Raw genomic sequence first — 22,821 nt, forward strand, 5'->3', positions numbered from 1 at the left:
ACTGGTGTAAAATCTTCTAAATTGGTATCCTCTCCTTTCCATATGTGTTCTACTCTCCACACATCAAAGTGATGATTTTTAGTAGAAATCTGACCTCATCACTCTCCTGCCTGAAGTTCCCCGATGGCTTCTCATTGCACTTAGAATAAAGGTCAAATTTCTTCAATGGGGTCTACAAGGCCCTGTGTGACCTGTCCTTCACTCATCGCACCAGTATCATCACTATCTATTCTCTTCCCTGCTCTCTCTGCTCCAGACACACTGAGCTCCATTCAGTTCCACACGTGTACCAAGCAGTCCTCGTCTCAAGAACTTTGTCTGTGTTCTTTCCACTGCCTAAAATACTCCCTCCTCCTAACATTGCTAGCTCAAGCTTCAACTCTGCTCAAATAGTAAACACCCCATGCCCCTTTTTTCCCTTTATGACAATGGCAGCTTTGCCTGTTACATGTAAATCCAGGTAAAATTTTGTGCTTTATTTTTTATATCACTCAGAACAAATTGTAATGATATAAAGTGTAGGTGTAAGTTTCCTGATCCCTAACACCGAGCAACAAAGTTCCTGGAACATAAATCTTTGTTAAGTGGAAGAATCCTGCTTACATTAAGCTATTTTAACTAAAGACTAAAATTACTTTTCTTAAGTGTTTCTTTTGTTGCCATTATTCAGATTAATTGTAGCCTATAACTGAAAATTATTACAGTGGCATATCCAAAGTGAGACTTTCATTCTCTTTAGCGACACCACCTATTATGGAAACATTAGTTCTAGAATAATGCATCCAGGCTTAAGAAGGAAAATTCAAGAGGTACAGATTGGTATTTTCTATGCTTTCTACTGAAGAAGACTGTCAAAACACAAACAGATATTTGCATGACAATAAAAAAAATATGAGAAACTGGTGTTATCTGCACAAGTCAGGTCACATTCTGAATTGGATGCTCAAGCTCCCAGATAGGCTGAGTGATTCGGAACTGCAACACACTTCTCTTTTTCCCATAGCAAATTCCCATGATCCAAAAGACAATAAAATCATTGGGGAGGAAAAGAAGCAGATGCTCTTTTTTAAAAAATATATTTCTGTCCCTAGTAAAAAGCAGTTGTGTTCCTTCAAGAGTTGTTTTATTTCTGCAAAATCACTCTGAAAGTATTTGCAATGAAAACTACTCAGGTAACTAACTCCAAAAATGCTACCATAAAGACTAGAACCCACTGTATTATGAATTATAGGACTTACAAAAATACACATTTGATTACAAATCTTGCTGTCATGTTATCATCAGACAGAACATAGTTTGAGTATTCACAATTTTCAAGAGCTTAAGTGTTGTTCCTGCTAAGGAATGTCATATTTTCATACCAATTAATGTAATAGCCAGTAAGCAAATGAGGCTATCATTTAAATACAGCATTTCTCCTACATATTAATTAGTAGCTCAATGATGATAAATTTGACTTAAACATGTGCAGAATGGCATAAGTGACAGATTTTCTTTTCATTACATTTTTGTATAATGCACCTCACTAAAAATGTATCATCTCACTTTGTTCTGAAAGGAAACTGTTTCTGAATTTTATTTAATTTCTGCAAAACTTAGTGATGAGTTTTGTCAAAGAAAGACTATGAAGACTGCTTTTGTCGTTAAAATTCCAAATAAAATCCTTTTCATTAATTGTAAGTTTCCTAACTTTCAACTCTACTTTTATTGAAATATAATTTTCCCATAATAATTTTATTACTCATTTGTCTCTTCCTTCCTTTTTCAAATCATTAGATTACCCAAATTACTTATCTCCAAAGTAAAATCTATCGCATGCTGACAGACAGAAGTCTCATCTCAGGAATATTTCTCACAGTAAGTAGTTCAGCTCAACTCACCAACATTGTTGAAAAATGATATATAACATATATCTCAATGACAGCAGAAAATCTGCAGTGTCTATTTGCCAAAACATTCAGGCTCTTAATTTCACGAGGTTATTTTTAGTTTCTAGTAATTTGGAAAAAGGTAATAGGTAATAAAGTCAGAAAATAAAGTGTAAAAATATGGTGTAGAACTCTAGCTATATATAATACCTATAAAATGTATAGAAAAGCACATTTGCATCCCAACAACACCTGTGACATTTAGATGTTCTATAGAATTCCTGCTTTCAATCTTTGACTGCATTCTATGCCAGTATTAGTTTTCTCTAAATATAGTCAGAGACCTTAAAATAGTTGAGCTCTCAGACGGTATATGGTGCAGCAAATAGTAAATTTTAATGATTTTCTACTTTTCATAATTCTTGTTTATAAAGTGGTTAATAAAGTTATAACTCTGTTAAGAAACACATAGAAATTCACATCAAAAAACTTTAAATGACCTGGTAAAAAATAAGGAAAACTGTAGCTTTATACAACTTTTACTTTACAATACATTCATAATTAGCATGCTCAATGATCTTACAACAATAAAGATTAGATTTATATATCATATCTTCTGAAATGAACTTGCTTTTATTTAGACAGGTAGGATTTGCTCATTAACACAGCAAATATCCTGATTTCCATTGAATGATCGCACGAGAGTACAACAGATTTTTGTTCACGTAGTTCAATACACACTTGTTATAGATTTTTTTTCTGGCAACATTTATCTTTCCTGTTTTATGAACCAAAGCTATTTTATGTTTTCTATCTCTTCTAGATAAAATTCTTATAAATAATTACTGGATTTCAGTGGCTCCTGGCAGCTGGACACTTGATAATAGCTCTTTCTAACTGATGTTAAAAGAAATAGGATGGTGGGTTTAGAAACTTACAAAGCAGCCTGATTTTCTTTCTTTCTCTCTCTCTCTCTTCTCGTGAGTTGGCATTTGGGGCATTGCACACTTACGCACAAAAAGAAAGTAAGATGGCATTTATCTACAGAAGTACTATGGCGATAGGCAGGGTGTGGAAAAGTGTAAAGAGGTAAGGTAGATATTTGACAGTTTCTCAGAAGTTATGTCTGAAAGAATGACAGAATTGACTAGAAAATCAGAAAATCAGTTTCTCCAGAAGACAGGGCCATCAAAGTGCCCAGCCTCTCGAGGACACTCACCATTGCTGCATCTTCCCGGGAAGCTGTTCCCGACCTCCAGGTAGGCCAGCTGTCCACGAGCTCAGTGCACTGTGCCCAGACCCCCTGGCTCTGCCAAGTTGGAGAATCGTGGCCACTTAGGCTTTTAGGAGGCAGCTCGTCTTAGGAAGCAGCTCTTGGCCTGGAGAGAGAAGGGCACTCCTTATACAGAAACCAACAAACCACTACGATTGCACAGGCATAATCCACATATATAAACTGAATTTCTATTGGTAATTCTTATGTTTCAACATTTATAGCTACACAAGTTTTAAAGTCTTTTTTTTTTTAGAAAAGAGGAACAAATAGCTAAATTTGATATAATTGTGCATTTGTAGGTACACAATATTCACTCAAAATATAAATAAAACACTGAAAGCATACGGTTTGCTATAGTTAAGTAACAGATCCATCAAGACTGCAATTCTGATCTTCTTGGCATTGGGGTTAATTTTCTTAGGATATTCAAGGTATAGTATTCAAGTTTATTGCGATCATGTGTTGGGGTGTATCTAATCTGGCCACTTTATAAAAATACGCATTATGGATTCTGGTAGCAATAAAAAGAAATCCAACTTTCATGGAAAGAATTTTCCTTTATAAAATGACAGATTATATTATTACTTTCAGAAGAGTGAAGGAGACAACACGACTGTTGTGGGAAGCTCCTTCTCCATCCTGGAGTTTCCTTCCACTTTATGGGCCCTTCATTAGTGTAACAGTCCAGGCCATTTCTGCCCCCTCATTCTCTGGCACAGGGAAGGTGAAGTGACTTATCTGATTTGGTTGTTTTAGCCCAAACTCTTCTCATCTCCTTCTCTTGGGAGCTGGCTTCTCCTCAGAAAACACGTGGTCTGTGCTGTTTTCCTATATGCCATAAGCTTATTCAGGGGCAGGTACTATCCATGTTGGGGTAGTGGGTGTGTGCTGGTCATAGTTGACTGTGTAAATTTAATTCAGAGGAGTGTTAATGGTGCCCAACATTTGGTCCCATGGTCAAAGTCTCTCCTTGTCTACCCCTCTGATCTCATCTGTGTGCACCGTCCTAACATACACCATCACACTTCAGCTACAGTGGCCTTCTTTCAATTCCTCCTTACACTGTACTCTACCCATTAAGATTTTTGTACTGGCATCCTCTTCCTGGAATGCTCTTTGCATTGATTTTTACTTGGCTGGCTGCTTCTCACTGTTCAGTCCTGATTTGAATGCCCCCTGCTCAGCTAGCCTCCCTGACCACTCTATCTAAATACCAGTGCTGTCTCCATCACTGACTTATTACAGTCTTCAGTTCATTTCCTAGACTTAATTCAATCTGTCATTATATTGTGGTCTTTTTGATGGTTTGGCTTCCTTCCCTGGACTCCAAGCTCCACGAAGGCAAGGATCATGGTTGTTTCAATTATTACTACTACATAGTAAGTATTCACTCAAAATTTCCAGAGTAAATGATTGAAAAGGTATTGGTAGATAAGACATCTTAAAATATATTTAATTTCTGGGACATATTAAGAGGGCCATGATAGTTTAAGATCACCATGAAATATCTTTGAAATAAGTATATAAAACTGTGGTGCTCAAATTATCTCTACTGATTAAACATAAGAATATTCAGAAAGAAAAAAAGAAAATGTTTTGCTGTGTCATATGACAATTATCATGTCATAGGACACCTAGAGATGGTGTATATCATTTACCAGCGTGTACTTGGGAACTTTACACAAAGTAAGAAGTTTTCACAGAAAATATAATAATCATTGAGTATTATCAATAAATTCCACCACTTGAGGCATTATCCGAGATATTCCAAGTGGCTAAGTAGAAAACTGAAGAGTCAATTGCAACACATTCTTTGGAAGACTGGCATGCAGCCTGTGGGATCAGCACGACCTAAGTTCTCAGACCACTCCAAAGAGTTGAGATGGTGGCAGCAGCCTCGAAGACAGTGGCTGCCGTGCCAAGAGCACATAACAGCCTCAAAATAGGGAATGAAAACATGATTCTTAATATGTCATAAGATGACAGGGTTTGGTGAATGGCAATTTACTTTGCAGATGAGTTTTTAGTAATTACATTTACCAAGGACTGTTTTCTTTGCTTATCATAGATTGTGTATTCTCTTGTAAATCCTCTACTAACAGGAGGAGTACAGCAGCAAGCAGAGTTTCTGAAAACAAACCCAATCTGCAACTCCTTATTGAGTCAACAAAAGTTAAATAAGAAAGGAATAGAGCCACATTTGTCTGTTCGAGGGCGTGGCCCTGCAGCTGTCTCAGTCAGCCCCGCCCCAGACCCTGAGCTTCCCAAAGCACTGGCCAGGGTAGAGTTTGGGACCTTCTTTGTACCAGATTGGCCCTGATCACAATGACATGGTAGACTAATCTAGGGAGGAAGTGCTGGAGACACTAAACAAACTAAAATCAGGCTGAACATTGTCCCCAAAGGACCAGAACTTACAAAGGGACTCATAATGCAGTCTGGTTAAGAATTCCTTGGAAAAAGAGCCACACAGATGTATTACATCCGTCTCAGTCTCTGAATTCTCGTGGGATTTGGTGCATGCCACTTAGAGAGGGGGTTCAAACTAGGAGGCAGGCAAGTCACACCTCAGGACAATCTTAAAGTTAAGCCTTGGCTTTTAACTCTCAACATGTGCCCAAATGATGTCCAACTAAATTATAGATCTATCCATAGTTTATATTTTATAGATGCTTATATTATGTACATTAGCCAAGTTACTGATTTTTACTATAAACTCAGTGCCTTTTGAGATTAAGTTATCAAAGTAACTATTATCACCAGACGGTGATATTGTATATATGTGATATATATTACCTAATAAATAAAATATATATCACATAATAACATATAAAATAGAAAACATCACTATATTTAATAAAAATGTAAATATATTTGTATTATAAATATATTTATAAACTAAATATATTTATGGATATATATTTTTCGTCATGAAAAAATATATATATTCCTGAAGACAGTGAGAAATACATCACTCTGCATTTCAGCTCATCATTGCAGCCTTTTTTCCTCAAATTATTGGGAGTTTAAAATTTAAATTTTTTTTTAAAAGTAATGACATCAGACCCAGTCCTGATGGTCTAGTGGTTAAAGTTTGGCATGCCCCACTTTGGCAACCCAGGTTCAGTTCCTGGGGGTGGAACCACACCATTCATCTGTCAGTAGCCATGCTGTGGCAGTGGCTCACATAGAAGAACTAGAAGGATCTACAACTGGAATATACAACTATGTACTGAGGCTTTGGGGAGGAAAAAAAAAAGAGAGAGAGAGGAAGATTGGCAGCAGATGTAAGCTCAGGGCAAATCTTTCCCAGCAAAAAAAAAAAATTGCTAAAAAACGTAACTACATCAATCCAATTATAAGCTCCAAAGTATACAAAGCTTTATGATATTGAAAAATATATAATATTGGGTCTTGTTTAGTGAATGCATTTCATTGCATTATTTATTTTCCTGGGTAGATGTATGTGTATACATACATACACAGACACCTTAATGTGCCTCATTTTCAAAGTATGCATTCCCAGAGAGATTCCTGCCAATAAAGTGAGCATGGCAATGAGCTATTCGTGTTCTCATGTCACTCTCTCAAAATTTGGGTGCATCTGCAACATGTAATGGAGATTATAGCTAAATAAATGACTCAATAGTCAACCTTCCAGAAATGGTCTTATTTAGCTTTTAGGGTAATGTTAACTTCACTGTGGTATTAGTAATCTCATCAACTTTTTGGTTCAGGATGGATAAATAACTAGCTTTTAGTATGTAAATTACCAACAAAAAACGTTTTGCAGAAAATGGGTCAGGTTAGAGATGTAAATGAGGCCTAAAATGTCTCATTAGGTTTCGAATTGCCTTTTTTTTTCCCCAAGCATTATAAATCTTGCAAGCTTTTGGGGTAATTTTCTTGCTTGAATAAGCTAGTAAGGTCTTTTCCAATAATAAATGAACTAAAATACTTCTCCAAACTGATTCTGCTTGAAAAAATAGAGCAAATTGAATATTGAAGTATAATTTATTTTAAAGTTACTCCATACTTTCTTGCTAATACTTTTAGATGATAAGTTTCACAGATGACATGTACAGGTTTCATAAAGGACATAGTGCTTAGGTGTTGGGAGATATCTTTCCATGGCTGTCATTTAAAATCAATTGTCTATTTGAAGGATACTTATCAGATCTTGGGACAAATTAGCTATAGAATATGTTTATCTTTTTTTTTTAACTTCTTCTCCCCAAAGCCTCCAGTACATAGCTGTATATTCTAGTTGTAGATCCTTCTGGCTGTGCCACGTGGGACGCCGCCTCAGCATGGCTTGATAAGCAATGCTAGGTCCGTGCCCAGGAGCCGAACCAGTGAAACCCTGGGTCACAGAAGTGAAGCAGGTGAACTTAACCACTTGCATGGGGCCAGCCCTGTAAGTTTACCTTTTGTAAAGGAAGGGATCTTTGATTCAGCAAAAGGTCTCTTTGGTTCTCTTCCAATTCCTTGCATTACTAATCCACATTTTCAGAACAAATGCTATGCAAAAACATGATTTTGTTCACGGCCCTGCTCCCTGGCCAGCTGACACAGTTAAGTGATTACTACAGATGCACAAGCAAGGAAAATCTGCTCTAGATCTTCGGAGACACTAATAAAACAGTATCACGTCCCAGAGTGAGACTGTCACCAGGCAGTTTCACACATCTTACTTTTACCACGTTGGTTTCTCTTCCACAAACCACTAATTTACAGCAGTCTAAATTAGCCTTGCGCGACAATGTATGAAGTGTTTGTTGGTTATGTTCATCTATCACAGCCTTGCCAATGTTTAGGACAGTTTAACATATCAAACTCATGACAGGGGGCTGAATTTTTGTCGCTCTAAAAGCTGCAAAAGTGAAATAGTAAATATGCAATTACAGCAACTACCTATATTTAACTAGCTTAAAAATCTAAAAGGGAAATCGATCAGCCCACTGTCATCATTTGGCTGGTTTCTGTGTCAGGCTTAACTGAGGATAAACAAAGTTCATGATTATGAAACCACTTTAGGATAGCTTTCTTTTTAATTGTCAGCAGCATCCAATATCAGCATTTGCCACCACTAATGACAATCAGCTGTTTCTAAAATAACCAACCACAGTATTTGCCTGCTTCTTCACACATTTACCTTAATATTTTGCTATAGCAGCCTTTTTTATGGGTCTTTGCAAAATGAAGCCTTTTACATTTACCCTAAACAGTCTAAATTATAATATGTATGTATATATCACATTCTCTTACGGAAGAGATTTTATTGTTTCATTGATTTTATACATTAAGAAAAAGAGATGGTGAAATTAAATTCTTCACAAAAGTATCTAACTTAAATTGGTCTATGCTGCCTACTAAAGTTTTACAGGTAAACCAAAGATGTTCTCACACATTTAGCAAAGAATAAGTGAAGGAAGTGACAACAGATATTGAGGATGCTCAGATCGAGTCCCAGAGGGTTAAGATAACAGAGCCACTCAGGTGTTATGTGGCTGTTTTATGTCATGTACTTTGATGGAAGATAGTTACTTCAGATAGACAGGACAGATAATCCGAGAGAGAAATATGAGTCCCCACATGCATTTATATGGTCTACATACTGCCATGTCAACTTTTTCTGTTCATTACTAAAATTCTATTATTGGCCTCCCGAAATCTTGCACTTGCTTTAGTCCATTGGGTCTTGCTTGTCTTGCTTTAGTCCACCAGGTATTCCCTTGGTTACATCTTGAGGACCGCCTCGAATCCTCTCTCACAGTCTAGCCAGGGTCTTCAAAGAGATACCTCCTCCATAAAGCTTCCAGAGGCAGGAAGCACACACCATCACCCCTATTCTTTGTAACAATGGCTTATTTATCTCTCTGATAAATACAAAAAGGATTTTATCATTTTTCACTTATTTAGAGTTAATAATAATGGTTAAAATTGACTGAATACCTACTATGCACCAGGTACTCATTTCATCCTCCAAACCATCCAGGCGGTAAGCATGACGATTAGCCCACTCTATAAATGAGGATTCTAATGCTTAGAGAAGCTAGGTTCCTTGACCCAGATCACATAGTGCGTGGTGGTAACAGGACTTGAATGCAAGTACAACTACTCCAAAATCAGTATGCACAGCTTCTCTCTTAGGCACCTGCTTCTTACACTCATTCTAGCTTTGACCACACACTGCTGTCTGGGTGAGGGTATCTAATACCAGCGATCTGAGGCTCTCATGAATTCAGTCCAGTATGTGTTTGCAAATAACACTCCCATTGCCAGGCTGTATCTGAGGGGGCACGTGTTCCCCTTGATATAGAGATGAACGCCAGCTGGAACCCACATTCCCGTGATAGTTCATTATGCTCCTGTCATTTCTGTGATTATCTGAAGTCTTTTGGAAGATAATTATATTTCTTGATAAAGTCTTTCGGCATAAAGAGTTCAAGAAATCCATTACCAATATTAATAACTCACAATTATTTAAGTCCTCCCAACGTTTAAAGTTTTTACAAATATGACCTTGGTTTATTCTCAAAGTAGTTCTCTAAGTTAGGCAGAACCAATATATTATCCCACTTTGTCAAGTGATCAAAAAAATGAATGGAAGAGAAATTAACTGTACTTAGCATCAACTATTTGGGGACATTATTCTAAGCACTTTACCTAAATTCTTCCTTTGAGTTTTCGTAATTTTCTTACAGTGTTCAGGTACTTAATCGCCTTTTACAGAGGACATATCTGGAGTTCAGAGAGTTTAGTTAACAATTTGTGAAAGGGGCTAGAACCAGGATTAGAAGTCATGCCTGTCCAAGCCCATCCTCTTTTTCTCATAACTCAATTTCAATTAACAGCACTCGTTCAACGCTTACATGCGTCCTTGTGTTCTTTATTATCTCATGCATGGGTTGACATCTTGTTTCTCTACGTAGGTTTTCATTTTGGTCACAAAAAGGACAATGTTTTATTTTCTTTGAATCACTCACAGCACATACCTTTTAATCTATGCTTAAAAGGCCAAAGTAATACAAACACCTGTGATTTGAATGTGGTCTAGAAATAAAAAGTGCTTCCCTCCTCTGTACTTCTGTTCATTGACCCAGCAACTGCACAGCTCAGGCAATTGTGCACATGTACTGTGGTCTTAGAGAGCCCTGTTCATTCCTGGGTCACATTCCTCCTTAGGTGAGTATTTTGAGGGCCACAATTTGAACTCACTATATTCTCCTATGGCCTATGAAACTCAGAGTCTACAATGACTTGCCCAAGGTTGTGACCAGAAGTAGCAAAATGCCTAAACAACATCTTTGGGCGTCTCTTTGCACAGCACCTCCGTATGGACTAGTCTTTGTAGTTGCTGTCTTTAGAATGTATATACATAGAAGTAAAGCTCTTGTGAAATTTACAGGATTTTTTGGTTTGGTAAGCAGCCAGTAGAATATCATGATGACAAATTAAATTTGAAAAAAATAACCTTATAGAAATAACAAGTTATCAGAATGTTGATTAGTGAGAACAAGAAGAACATTTATAAGCTGTATAAGTCAAAATCAATGAGCTGGATTCAGGAAACATGTAACATTTTTCTCATTGGTTTAGTTTGTGTACTTGAATGTATTTATAAATGACCGATTATAGTTTCAAAGTACTAATTCAAAGCAGCTTTCTGTTCATGGATTTTATTTCTTTCTGCCTCCCCCACCCTGTCATTTCGTGTGAAAAAATTTTGAGAAAAAAGTTTTGATGGCCAACTGCATCACAGCACATAGCATGTAATGGGCAAATAATAAACGTTACTGAATGAATGAATGAGGACATGCTAGGTAGTTTAATTACATTGGTTGCACTGATGATTGCATAATGTATAATAACATGGTGAAAGGAATTATGCAGAATATATTTATTTTTAGCCATAGAAGTCCATGTCCCATGAGATCATAGAGTATATCTGAGTCTTTCATCTCCATATACCCAGCATCAGGTAGAGTACCGGACTCATGTGAGATATTCAATGCACATGTGTTACATTGATGAATGCTCCCTGCTCACAACCAGCTTACAATCCAGGACAGGAGATACATGGATAATATTTTTCACCCTCTTTCTCATTTCTGACTTCAGTTCTTAAAATGGATGGCCAGCCTCTTGCAAATATTTGGGAAGAAGCTTTGTCTTTTCTCTAACTCACTTATCTATTAGGCAGACATGCAGCCCAGCCTCATGTATTCTCTTAGATCCTGTCTGCCCACAGATTTCACTCCTACTGACCAGGGTGGGACTTTCCAGACCTGTGGGCAGACCACACACCTCCATATCTGGCCAAAGGTATGCACTGTAATTGCAAGTATTCCCAGTCATAGATCTAAAAGGCTATATTTGGAGGAGGATACAGTAAGTGCTCAATTTGGGCCTCAAGTCTGAGCCATGTGCTTATATCCAGCATTGCCACTTAAATCTTATTTGCATCCTTACCATCTGATTCTTGTGTATATTTCTAACTATTTTGCAGAATGCAGAGCAGATCATAGCTAAATGATAACACTTGACTCACACCTCAACAATAGATAGAACATGTATTTAGAGTTGTTCCATTTTTCACAACAGGCCAATTAGATTTTATGGCTTAATGGGAAACCTTGCTGTAATTATTTATTTAATGATGTTTTACAAATCATCTTTCTGACTTTTTAACTACTAACATTTTAGCTATAATATTGTTCAAGTACTCAAAAAAAACATTGCAGGGGCCGGCTCTGTGGCCGAGTGGTTAAGTTCCCGCACTCTGCTGTGGCAGCCCAGGGTTCGGATCCTGGGCGCCGACATGGCACTGCTCATCAGGCCACGTTGAGGGGGCGTCCCACATCCCACAACTAGAAGGACCTGCAACTAAGATATACAACTGTGTACACGGCGGGGTTGGGGAGATAAAAGCAGAAAAAAAAACCAAACATTGCACACTCAAGGATTTTAAGCTCAAATCTGTCCCCTTCTAACCCTACCCCATGACCAGTTGTACTTTAACTTGAACTCTTATGCCTTATAATTCTCACCTATTAGATCCCAGGAAATGGTGATGCCATCTTTTCTGGAAATCCATTCAGTTACAGCAGGAGAGAAAATGGGAAGACCACTGGGCTGGAAGTCAGGAGACCTGGCTTTGCCCCATTTAGGTTTATGATCTTGGCTAAGTCATTTGATTTCTCTAGGTGTCACTTTCCTCATCTGTAAAATTAAGATGTTACACTAGTTGTCTCCAAGGTGTCTTGTGGTCCTAATGTTCCATTGTAGGGCTTCCAATTGTGGCATAGGCGACTGGAAAGCTCTAACTGCTGCAAAGACGGTGTCAGGAGACAAATTAGATTGTCTGGAATTTAGAAGCCTTACCTCATGTAATGCTGTCAGTTAATGACTTTTTTTTTCCCTATAAAGGCTTTTGAAAAGTTATCCCACTTTTTGTATAGCTCCTTTTTTCAGTATAACAATTTTTTCAACCCAAACTAAATACACACAAAATAAATAATACTCTCTAAGAAGTGATATTTTGACATTAGGGTTTCAGGCAAAGATATATTCACCAATTTGCTCAACACAAAAGATGCTACTCAGAGAATAAATTTGAATCATACATCATGTTTGAATGAACCCAAAATGTCTTGCTTTGCATCGGTCATTTTAGTAAGAGGGATAAAGAGTAACATTTTTGCAGCTTTTCAGTCTCATGTGCATATGCTATTCCCAAGTGTTTCAAAGCGCTCTCATATTTCGCCTTTATTTTGTCCTCCTGGTTTTCCTCCAGATTATAACTTTATTTTTTGTGTGTATTATACACAATTTAGAGTTACACACAACGTCGATACAACTTAGAATTGCATATTTGTAATACGTTCGATATGAAAGCACATAAACCTTAAATAAAAAAATTTTCAAATGAGAATCATTTAGTCTAACTCTCAATAACTTTATGATATCAATAAATCAACTAACCACTTTGTGATTACAACTTTATTTTTTAAGTTCAGTTTGAATGCAAGAAATCCATGAGCTCTAAAATAGTTTTAAAAGGAAATGAATAAAATCTTTCATTATATTATCTTTTATATACAAATTATATTTATGTTCAAATTTTTTATTTGTAAAAACTTGTTTTCATTTTCACTTGATATATTTCTTTAAACTTTGAACAGTTTTGGAGTGTCTTGGCTTGAGATGAAATTACCATAAATTTATCCATACATAATAAAGGAAAATATTTTTTACTTGACAGGGTTTGTTTTATTTTGTTTTCACTTTTGGCAAATTTTCAGGAATGAGCTAAAGTTGTAGAGTCATAAAGCAAGGAAGAGGATATTTATGTCTATCTTCTGACCTGAGTAAGGATTTATCCTGTTTTGAAAATCCTGATTACAAGGAAGATATATTCCTCTTCAGCAGATTTTTGAAACTTCAAAGCTTATAGATACATTTGTGGAATCTCCACCCCAGCAAGGGTCAGTGTGTGATGTCTGTCTGGGTGTGTATGTGTGTGTGTGTGAAGGTGTACACACAGTCACGTGCACTGAGAGTATTTCAAGGCTACACTGAGCTTATGTACATGTATAGAGAAAAGAAAGAAGCGTCCCTTTAAGGAAGAAAGAATTAAGAATTAGAGAGCCCAGACCTAGCTAGGAAGAGCTAAGACTGATGAAAATTGAAGGTAGCTTCATAGCCATCGGCAAAATTTCCCTCCAAAGGATCTATCCATGCTACTGTCTCTACCTACATCTCTCGGATCTATGAAAATGGTGAGAGGAAGGCGAGAAAGGAAGAGAGTCACTTTCCTTCCGGAAATCTGTCCTTCAGTCTCTGACACAAATTTACAACGGGTACACGTTCATGTCCTACTGATAGTAATGAAGTTGTACTACAATGATTTCTATAGGAGTACTTACCGGTTCTTTCAGCCTCACCTGTCTATTCCTGCATCTAATGCTATCCAGCCTTGCATTCCCTGTTGATTTGGTGAACAGTATCCACCCAGACTTTCTTTGGGATGGCTGTCCCATTCTCAAATCAGGTTTATAAGAGGTAGATAGTTTTATCAAATTTTTTTTATACGTACTTCTACTTCTGCTACGCAAATACAACAGATAATAGGTTTTTCTTGCATAACACAGAGATGTAATTTATCTATTTGAAATGTCCATATTTGTTTACTTCATTAAGAATAACTTAGATTGATGTTTTGCTATGATCAGCAACCAACGTGCTAAAGCTGGAAACAGGCAAACATCTTAAGAAAGAATAGTTTAAACAATACTTATTTCCCTTTAAGGATGTGTGACATAGGAAGGAAAAAAAGTTATATATAACAGGCTTCTATATTCTGAAAATTAAAAACAGACACATATAAATGCCTTTAAATTAATCAGATGCTTTTTTTGTGAGTAGGCTATTTTAAGACGATCAAAACACACGGGTTATAAGGCTTGTTTTGTTTTGTACTTAACAGTTATTTACAATAATTGTCCAGACCTTTCAGCCCACTTAATTTTTAGCTAAGTTTTAGCTGCAATGCAGTTCAAAGTGCTCAAAATATTGCAGTTTAAGTCCATCTCCCCAACCCCGGGTCCTAGTCTTACCTGAACTTGAACTATAATTATAACATCTTGTAGGAAGTCAAGGCACTCACTCACAACAAGTGTTCCTTGCTGAGACTGTGATGTTGGCTAACATCCCTGCTCGGAACAGCAACCCTGAAACAAGATATCACATTGATCTAGCCATCACTGGAAGCTGGGCCTAGTGGAGGCAAAGAGGACCGTCCGCAGGAAGGGAGACCTAATCGCAACACACATTCACACCCATCTCTAGCAAGAGCAGCCTTCTCTTGTCACTAGCTCTGAAGCCAGCTCCCTGTGCTGACACAATGTCCAACAAGGAGAGAGAAAGCCCGCAGGGAGCGAGCTGATGGCCACTCTCCAAGGACAGGCAGGAAAAGAAAGGCATGAAATTTAAAATAAATAACACAGCTCACTTTCCGATGTAAAGTGCCAAAGATTTCAGAAGGGAATGCAAATCCAGCACAGAAGGCCTTTGTTTCCTTCTCTGACATTTTTCTAGAATCACTTGATAGCACTCATATTGAGCTTCATTTCAGATTCCCAAAGTCAAACTACAAGATGCAACAGAGTGTGACAAAACTTTTGGAAAGAAAAGACCAGAATGAGTGCTTTTGTTGATTTTCCTTCATTGCATTTCAGAAAATACCAATTAAAAAATCAAAAGTCACATTAAAAAGCAAACTTCATGTTAATAACGTATTATTTCTATTATGAAAATATGAGATAGACTGTCTAATTTTTACAAACTCTCCAGCTTTTCTTATAATTAACATTATCTTGTTCATGTTTTACTCCATCACCAATAAACCTTTACAATCTAAAATAACTCTAAATATGAAAATCAACACTGTTAGCAAGAGTAAACTACCAGATTCAGTGAAGAGGATTTTCATGCGGAAGGGAGCGAAGCTGTAACCGCATTACATGCTATACACTTGTAATAATTGTGTAAATGCAAACCTCTTCTAGAAATTCCAAATAGAACACTCTGAAAGCATGAAAGTGTGTTTGAAGGATAATGCTAAGTGGCATGAGCTGTATTTTCCAAAGACTGCACATCAAGGATTGAAGAATAAAGAAATAAAATCCAGAAAACAGCATGTTCAACTGTTTCTTATCTGAGGTTGCATTAGAGTTATAAAGAAAAAAAAAAGAAGGAAAAAAGAGAAAAAACAGGAAGGAAATTAAATTACTATTTTCACAGGCAATAATGTGTTGTACAATTTGCAATTAAAAATAAATTAGGCACAAAATCTGCAACAGATTGTTTTTAAACTTTCATTAAACCTCTTGAGTTATGCTGCTAGATGCAACGTGCTAACAGAAATGCTAGGGTTGAAATGAGTTTCTGGCATATGAAATAAAATTATGTCTTCAATCTACAAAAATTTAATTTACAGCTTAGTTGATTGGCTGTAGCATTTTAACACTATTTTGGAGCTTTAAGAACAGCAAGTGCCATAATCCTCTGAGTATTTTGATCACTACCACACAAGCATGTAACACACTTTGTGTTCAAGGGGAATCTTTCTCCAGGATGCATAGCTGGTGCTGACTTATAATCACATTCAAAAAGATTGCAAGCCTGTGGGTATTAAGCTGTGCCAAGAAGATTTAAGCAACGTACTCTGGGACCATACAGTTGATCTGATAAGAGTATTCTAGACCTTAAAATTTATTTTTTTAATTTTTTTATTAAGATTATGATAGTTAACAACCTTGTGAAATTACAGTTGTACATCATTATTAGTCATGTTGTAGGTACACCACTTCACCCCTAGTGCCCTCCCCCCATCCCCCCTTTCCCCTGGTAACCACCGATCAGTTCTCTTTGTCTATATGTTAACTACCACCTATAAGTAGAGTCATACAGAGTTTGTCTTTCTCAGTCTGGCTTATTTCACTCAACATAATACCCTCAAGGTCTATCCAGGTTGTTGTGAATGGGACGACTTTGTCCTTTTTTATGGCTGAGTAGTATTCCAGTGTATATATATACCATATCTTCTTTATCCAATCATCAGTTGCTGGGCACTTAGGTTGGTTCCATGACTTGGCTATTGTGAATAATGCTGCGATGAACATAGGGGTGCATGGGACTTTTGGGATTGCTGATTTCAGGTTCTTAGGATAGATACTCAGTAGTGGGATGGCTGGGTCATAAGGTATTTCTATTTTTAACTTTTTGAGAAATCTCTTGAAGTTTATTTTTATCAGAAGTTTTACATTGAAGGTCTCAAACATTAGACCTTTCTAGTGCTAATCAAAAGTGTTACCTTGCAAGCTCCAGCAATGACGCTTACAAGCAGATGGAATTCAAAGAGAGAGAGAAGGGGAGGGACAGACACGATAGTTCACCCCTAAATAAAGGAAAATCTTGAAGGCCTAAGAACTTCTGATGTCTTAGATGTTATTCCAGATTTCTTCGCTGTATTTGTCTGAAAAAGATTTGTCAGATATTTTTGCAATTCAATTTAAATAACTTAAGTTATTTAAATGACAGATGCCATCTGTATCATAAAGCAGTCAACTATTTTGCTAAACTTTTTCTGTTCAGATGAATCATTGAGTTATTTATGGAGCAGGTGTTGCTCACATTCAGTCTCTAAGATACAGGATAAAATGGAGATAGAGTTGAGTATTTATTTTTATGCATTGTTTCATAAAGTGATTATTGAACATTTATAAAGTAAAATAATCATACGTACATTTCTCTCCATTGCGGATTTGAGGAAAAGAAAGATATAGACAGCTGAGGGTCTCTAGGATATTTGGATCAAGAGTCTTGAACCCAACAACATGTTGTCTCTTTTTGCTTTTTTTGTAATCAGTGACAATTTGAGGAGCTGTTTCTCTTACATTTGTGTCATTTTGATTGAAAATGACAAAGGACTACAATAATTTCACAACAACAATCTATGCTTTCTATTTTATCATTTTTTCATTTCTGATTTTTTTTTTTTTTTACTGATGCAGTTTAGCCTTGAGCTAACATCTGTTGCCGACTTTCCTCTTTGTTTGCTTGAGGAAGATTAGCCCTGAGCTAACATCTCTGCCAATCTTCCTTCACTTTACAGGTGGGTCGCTGCCACAGCAAGGCATGATGAGTCATGTAGGTCCGTGCCCAGGATCCGAACCTGCAAACCTGAGCTGCTGAAGCGGAGTGTTCCAGACTTAACCACTATGCCATGGGCTGTCCCCTTTACCCTCTTTTTCTAAAACCAAGAAAACATGGATATAATTCAAACCACAGCACTTCTTTTGCATGTGAGGAAGATTGGCCCTGAACTAACAACTGTTGCCAACCTTCCTCTTTTTGCTTGAGGAAGATTGTCACTGAGTTGAAATCTGAGCCAATCTTCCTCTATTTTATGTGGGATGCTGCCACAGCATGGCTCCAGGAGCAGTGCAAGGTCTGTGCCTGGGATCTGAACCTGCAAGCTCCAGGCCGCTGAAGCAGAGAATGCAAACTTAACCACTATGTCACCAAGCTGGCCCCAAAACCACAATATTTTGATAAGGGTCTAAGAGAGAATATTTTTCTCATTAAAATGAAGTGGAAGAATTTCCCCTCGAGTGTGCTTTTCAAAACCACAGAGCAAGAAAGACACAACTTCCCTTCTTCATGGTGGTTCAGGCTTAGCTTGATCTGTTTAGGTTTATTTTTGCTTCTTTCATCAGTGATGCTATGTGACATGGTTGTAGCATCCATACTTGGTAGTCTCAACTGCTTGGGCAGGACAGTGGGCATAATCTGGTCAGAGTAAGGAGGAGGCAGGATTAGGCTTAGACTGGATTATCTGGGGAAAGTTCCCAGAGGGGCACGCAGGTTGCCTGTAGTATGCGAATGACCTGAGACGACCTTAGCAATTCTCCAAGTCTGAACTGAAGAGCCACGTTGACTGGTCAGGCCAGGTGGCAGGTCCAGTGGAGATATATCTGAGAATACAGGCTCAGATAGTTATGCAGAGGTCTGAGTCAAGAAAGAAGAAAAGTCAAAGACTCAGTTTAGAGTTTAAGATTCAAATTGGACCTGAGAATAGAGGTAGGGATATAGATGTCTCATAAGGTGATTGGGAAGAGTTTCAGAACCTTAAGCGAGAATATGGCTTGCACAATGACACCACTTACACACAGGTAACTATGGATCCCAGGGGCAGCATAATTTCAGCTCTGGTTTCTAGCATTCTTTGAGCTGTTATCAAGTCAAGGCTTAGAATAATCTCATTTTTCACCATCCTTCCTTTCACCAAGGGTGTAAGAAAACCTTCTTCTGGTTCCTGTGATTGCAAGAGGACTAATTTCTCAGGGTCGTCTTCAGCTTTAAAAAGATGAACCTAATGGCTATGGAATTTTCCATGATGAATTCAAGGATGAAGACAAAAGACCTGTATTGACAATGTATCCAAAAGTTGGGTTAGGACCTGGCTAAAAAAGAGTAAAGAAATGGAGTACACCTAATTATTGCAGGCCCATTTAAAGTCCTCGTCATGTTTCATCCTGTAAAATATTTGACACAATTGATTGCTCTCTGATTTTTAAATCTCTCTCCTTTCTTATTTCCTGGCACTTCACTCTCTGCTAGTTCTTCTACCCTTCAGATTATTCATTTTTATTGTCCTATTCTGGCTTCTCAACACCCTCTTCATTTATCTAATTATTAGAGCATTTCACAGTTCTGCTTTTAGTTCTCTGTCTTTCTCATGCAAAATACTCTTCTTGGATGTTCTCGTTTTATTCATTGGCCTCAACGCCATCATACACCAATGATCCTCAAATTTTATCTTCAGGTATTAGCACTCTTTTAAGAGCAAGTATTGCATTTCAGCAGTCAACTGGACACATCAAATCTGGATGCTTGTGGGCACTTAAAGTTAAAATGTCATAAACTTGACTCCTTTTCTTCCTTTCTATTGCTTCTCCATCTATGCCTAACCCTTCTCCATCCTCTGTAGTCTCCATCTTGGTTAATGGGGTAATTATCTACCCAAAGTAGATATGCCATTGTCATTTCAAACCTTCTCTCCTCTTCACTCCTAACATCCAGTGTCCTAAAACTCTGTCAGTTCAACCTCAAATATGTCTCTTGGGTCTGGATCACTTCTCTTGCCACTTTGCACTGGTTTAGTTATACCCATCATCTTCCCATCAAGTTTTTGAAATAATTCCAGCATCTGATTCCACCAGTTCAGCGGTTCTCAAAATGTGCTTCCAAGATTCGAGGTAACAGTATCACCTGTACTAAGAATAGAAAATCCCAGGACCCACCCTACACGTATTGAATAAGAAAGTCTGGGTGTGGGCACCAGCAATGTGTGTTTTTAACAAGCCCTCCAGGTGATTCTGATGAATGCTAAATTTGAGAATCACTGATTTGGTTGATCTCTATTCTGCTGGACAAAATGTTTCCTATGTAAGGAATCCATTTGTGTCATTCATCTCATGCACAAACCCACTGGTTACCTATAAGATTAGGCGAGTCTCTTCAGCAAACGTTACGTGGTTCTATTTACCAATATTTTCAGTTTTCCTTTAGGACACATGGAAGAGTTGTCTTTCCTGCCCCTTTGAAGTTAGGTGTGCCCATGTACTTGCTTTGGCTAATAAAATGTAAAAGTAAGAGCTATGTTTTTCTTTGGGTGAGTTTCCAGTGCACGATTTGCCACATTTCTTTTTTTCCCTATCACAAAGTCTAGCAGAATTCCAATGGTGGAAGGTCTGTTAGCCTGGGCCCTAGAAAGAGGAAAATGAGGAGCAGAGCTCTGAGCTGAGTGTAATAGCCATATAGTGGGAGTAAGAAATAAATCCTGGCTGTTTTGAATTACTGAAATGTGGGGGTATTTGTTACTGCAACATAACCTAGCCTATTCTGAATGATTCACTTTATCTTCTCAATCTTGCCTTCTGTTTGTAATTTTTCTTCTCCTTTCCCATATTCAATGTACAAATAATAATAAATTCACTGTTCAATAAATCAGCCAAGGTTTTCATGACCTCATGATCCTGTGGATGCTATTCTCCATACCGGGAAGACTTGACATGTTTTTACCCAGAAAATTCCAACTCATCTTTTGATTTTCAACTCAGATATTCATTCTTTTGGTTATCTTCTCCTGAGTCCTTGGGGCAAAATCAATTATTCCATCCTCTGTGGTATCATAGTAACCTTTGCATAGCTATGATATATTTTGTATCATGGTTTGGTTTATACTAATTTAATTGTCCAAACTTTTTCTCTGCTCACTAAACAGTAATTTCCTCTATGACTCGGACTCTGACTTACTAATTTTTATTCCGTCAGGGGAATTATTGTTTTTAAACACTCATATCAGATCTCTTGCATATTTTTCTCGAAGTAAAGTAGCTCAAATCTTCCAAAGCTATCATGGTTTCATACATATATGTAATATTAAGTAGCTCTTTAAACTTTTTCTTAAAATCTTTAATATTTGGTTGTTTTACTTAATGTGATGTTGGGTTAAGGTCTTTAGGAAGCAGTCTGAAATAATTCCCACATCCTTTGATTAGGTGGCAACAATGGCTTGGTACAATTAACCACTTGAATATTGAAACTACAAATTTATGTAGCAAAAGTGACAGCTTTATGAGATAACTCATCATGCTAAAATTATAGTTTTTATCTCTTTCACCTGAATGCATTATCTTATGTGACCGTAGCATCATTCATCTGCCACTTCCTGCCCACTACACATTTTGTGAAGGTTTCCTTCAGTTTTTTCATGTCAGTTTCATATGTCACCATGTAAAACAGTGTAGTTTCATGAGATAACAGGTATTTCATCATGGATTTGCCCTTCACAGATCATAAGATCACATATAAGACTTCTTTAATGCATAGTCCTTCATCTAATCTTGCCAAGTGCCTCCTCCTCTGGATTTTGCTTTCTGTTGATGACAGCATCATTTTCTTGAGACATCCTGTATCATGTGGCCTCTTCACCTTCTTGGCTGCCCCCAGCCAATCTAATATGCAATGTCCTTCACATTAATTTCTTTTTGTCCATTCTTTTTTTTTTTTTTTTTTTTTGCTGAGGAAGATTCCACCTGAGCTAACATCTGTGCCAATCTTCCTCTATTTTTGTACATGGGCACCAACAAGTGGTGTAGGTCCATGCCTGGGAACCAAACCCAGGCCACTGAAGCAGAGTACACTGAACTTAATCACTAGGCCATGGAGCCGGCCCTTCTATTTTTTCAAATTCATCTCTCTGAATTCTCATCTATCTCTAATTAATTGTAACAACAAAATCTAGACCAAACTTCTTAAAATGATATTTGCGCATTATGTTCTTGCCCTAATGCCTTCAAAAGCTCTTAACTTCAATATAAACCCAATCTCTTTAGTGGATTATATAAATAACTCCACAAATGGCCTTTCCCCTCCATTCTTCCTTCATCTTCCACATGTCTCCTAGTTTAAACACTTTCAGTTTAACACCCGTATGTAGCATTCTATGAGCTGGACTTATTCATTCCTGCTTTTGTTCTTTTGCTCACAGGATGTCCCTCTCTATCGGGATTCTCTCTCTTGTTCTCATAGCTTTAATAATCCTATTCATCCTTCAAGACAAACCTCATTTCCTTCCTTCATTAAGCAAGATCTTTCTAGCCTATAGAACTTTTATCCTTCTTTAAACTTCTAACACTTGCTAAATACACCATTTATTTAACAATTATGCCATAACATTCTTATTTTTTATTGTCATTTCTCATGATTTAATTGTATCTCTGATTGTAAGCTTATTTACTATTGGGTTGGCTTCTAATTTTCTTCCCAGTAAGTTTTCCAAAATATTTAATACCAATGATAATGTCTACAACTTGTTGTACATATATTGTACTGAACAAGGCGTGCAAGAAGGCATCAGTTATAGCATTGTCATTGCCAAGGTTTCTGCCAAGGGTTCTCTTACACTTAATTCTCCTTGTTTTTTCTCATGAGAAACTCCCTCCCTAGAAGGGTGCAAATGCCCAGAAGGCAGCAAGTCTTTGGGCTGACCAGCAGCCTAGGTGGGGCCTTACAGTAGAACGCAGTTCATAATGGGGTTCAATA

At 37.3% G+C, this 22,821-nt stretch overlaps 1 protein-coding gene across 1 annotated transcript in view; it reads right to left on the bottom strand.

The window, feature by feature from the left end:
* Positions 1-22,821, bottom strand: part of TENM3 (teneurin transmembrane protein 3) — a 2,419,468-nt gene that overhangs the window by 1,197,129 nt on the left and 1,199,518 nt on the right. The window contains exon 6 of the mRNA XM_070253219.1: positions 3,088-3,247. The gene's annotated coding sequence lies outside the window, so the exon portion shown is untranslated. The remainder of the gene's footprint in view (positions 1-3,087; positions 3,248-22,821) is intronic.

The sequence above is a fragment of the Equus caballus genome, chromosome 27 (assembly GCF_041296265.1).
Source record: "Equus caballus isolate H_3958 breed thoroughbred chromosome 27, TB-T2T, whole genome shotgun sequence".
Taxonomy (NCBI): domain Eukaryota; kingdom Metazoa; phylum Chordata; class Mammalia; order Perissodactyla; family Equidae; genus Equus; species Equus caballus.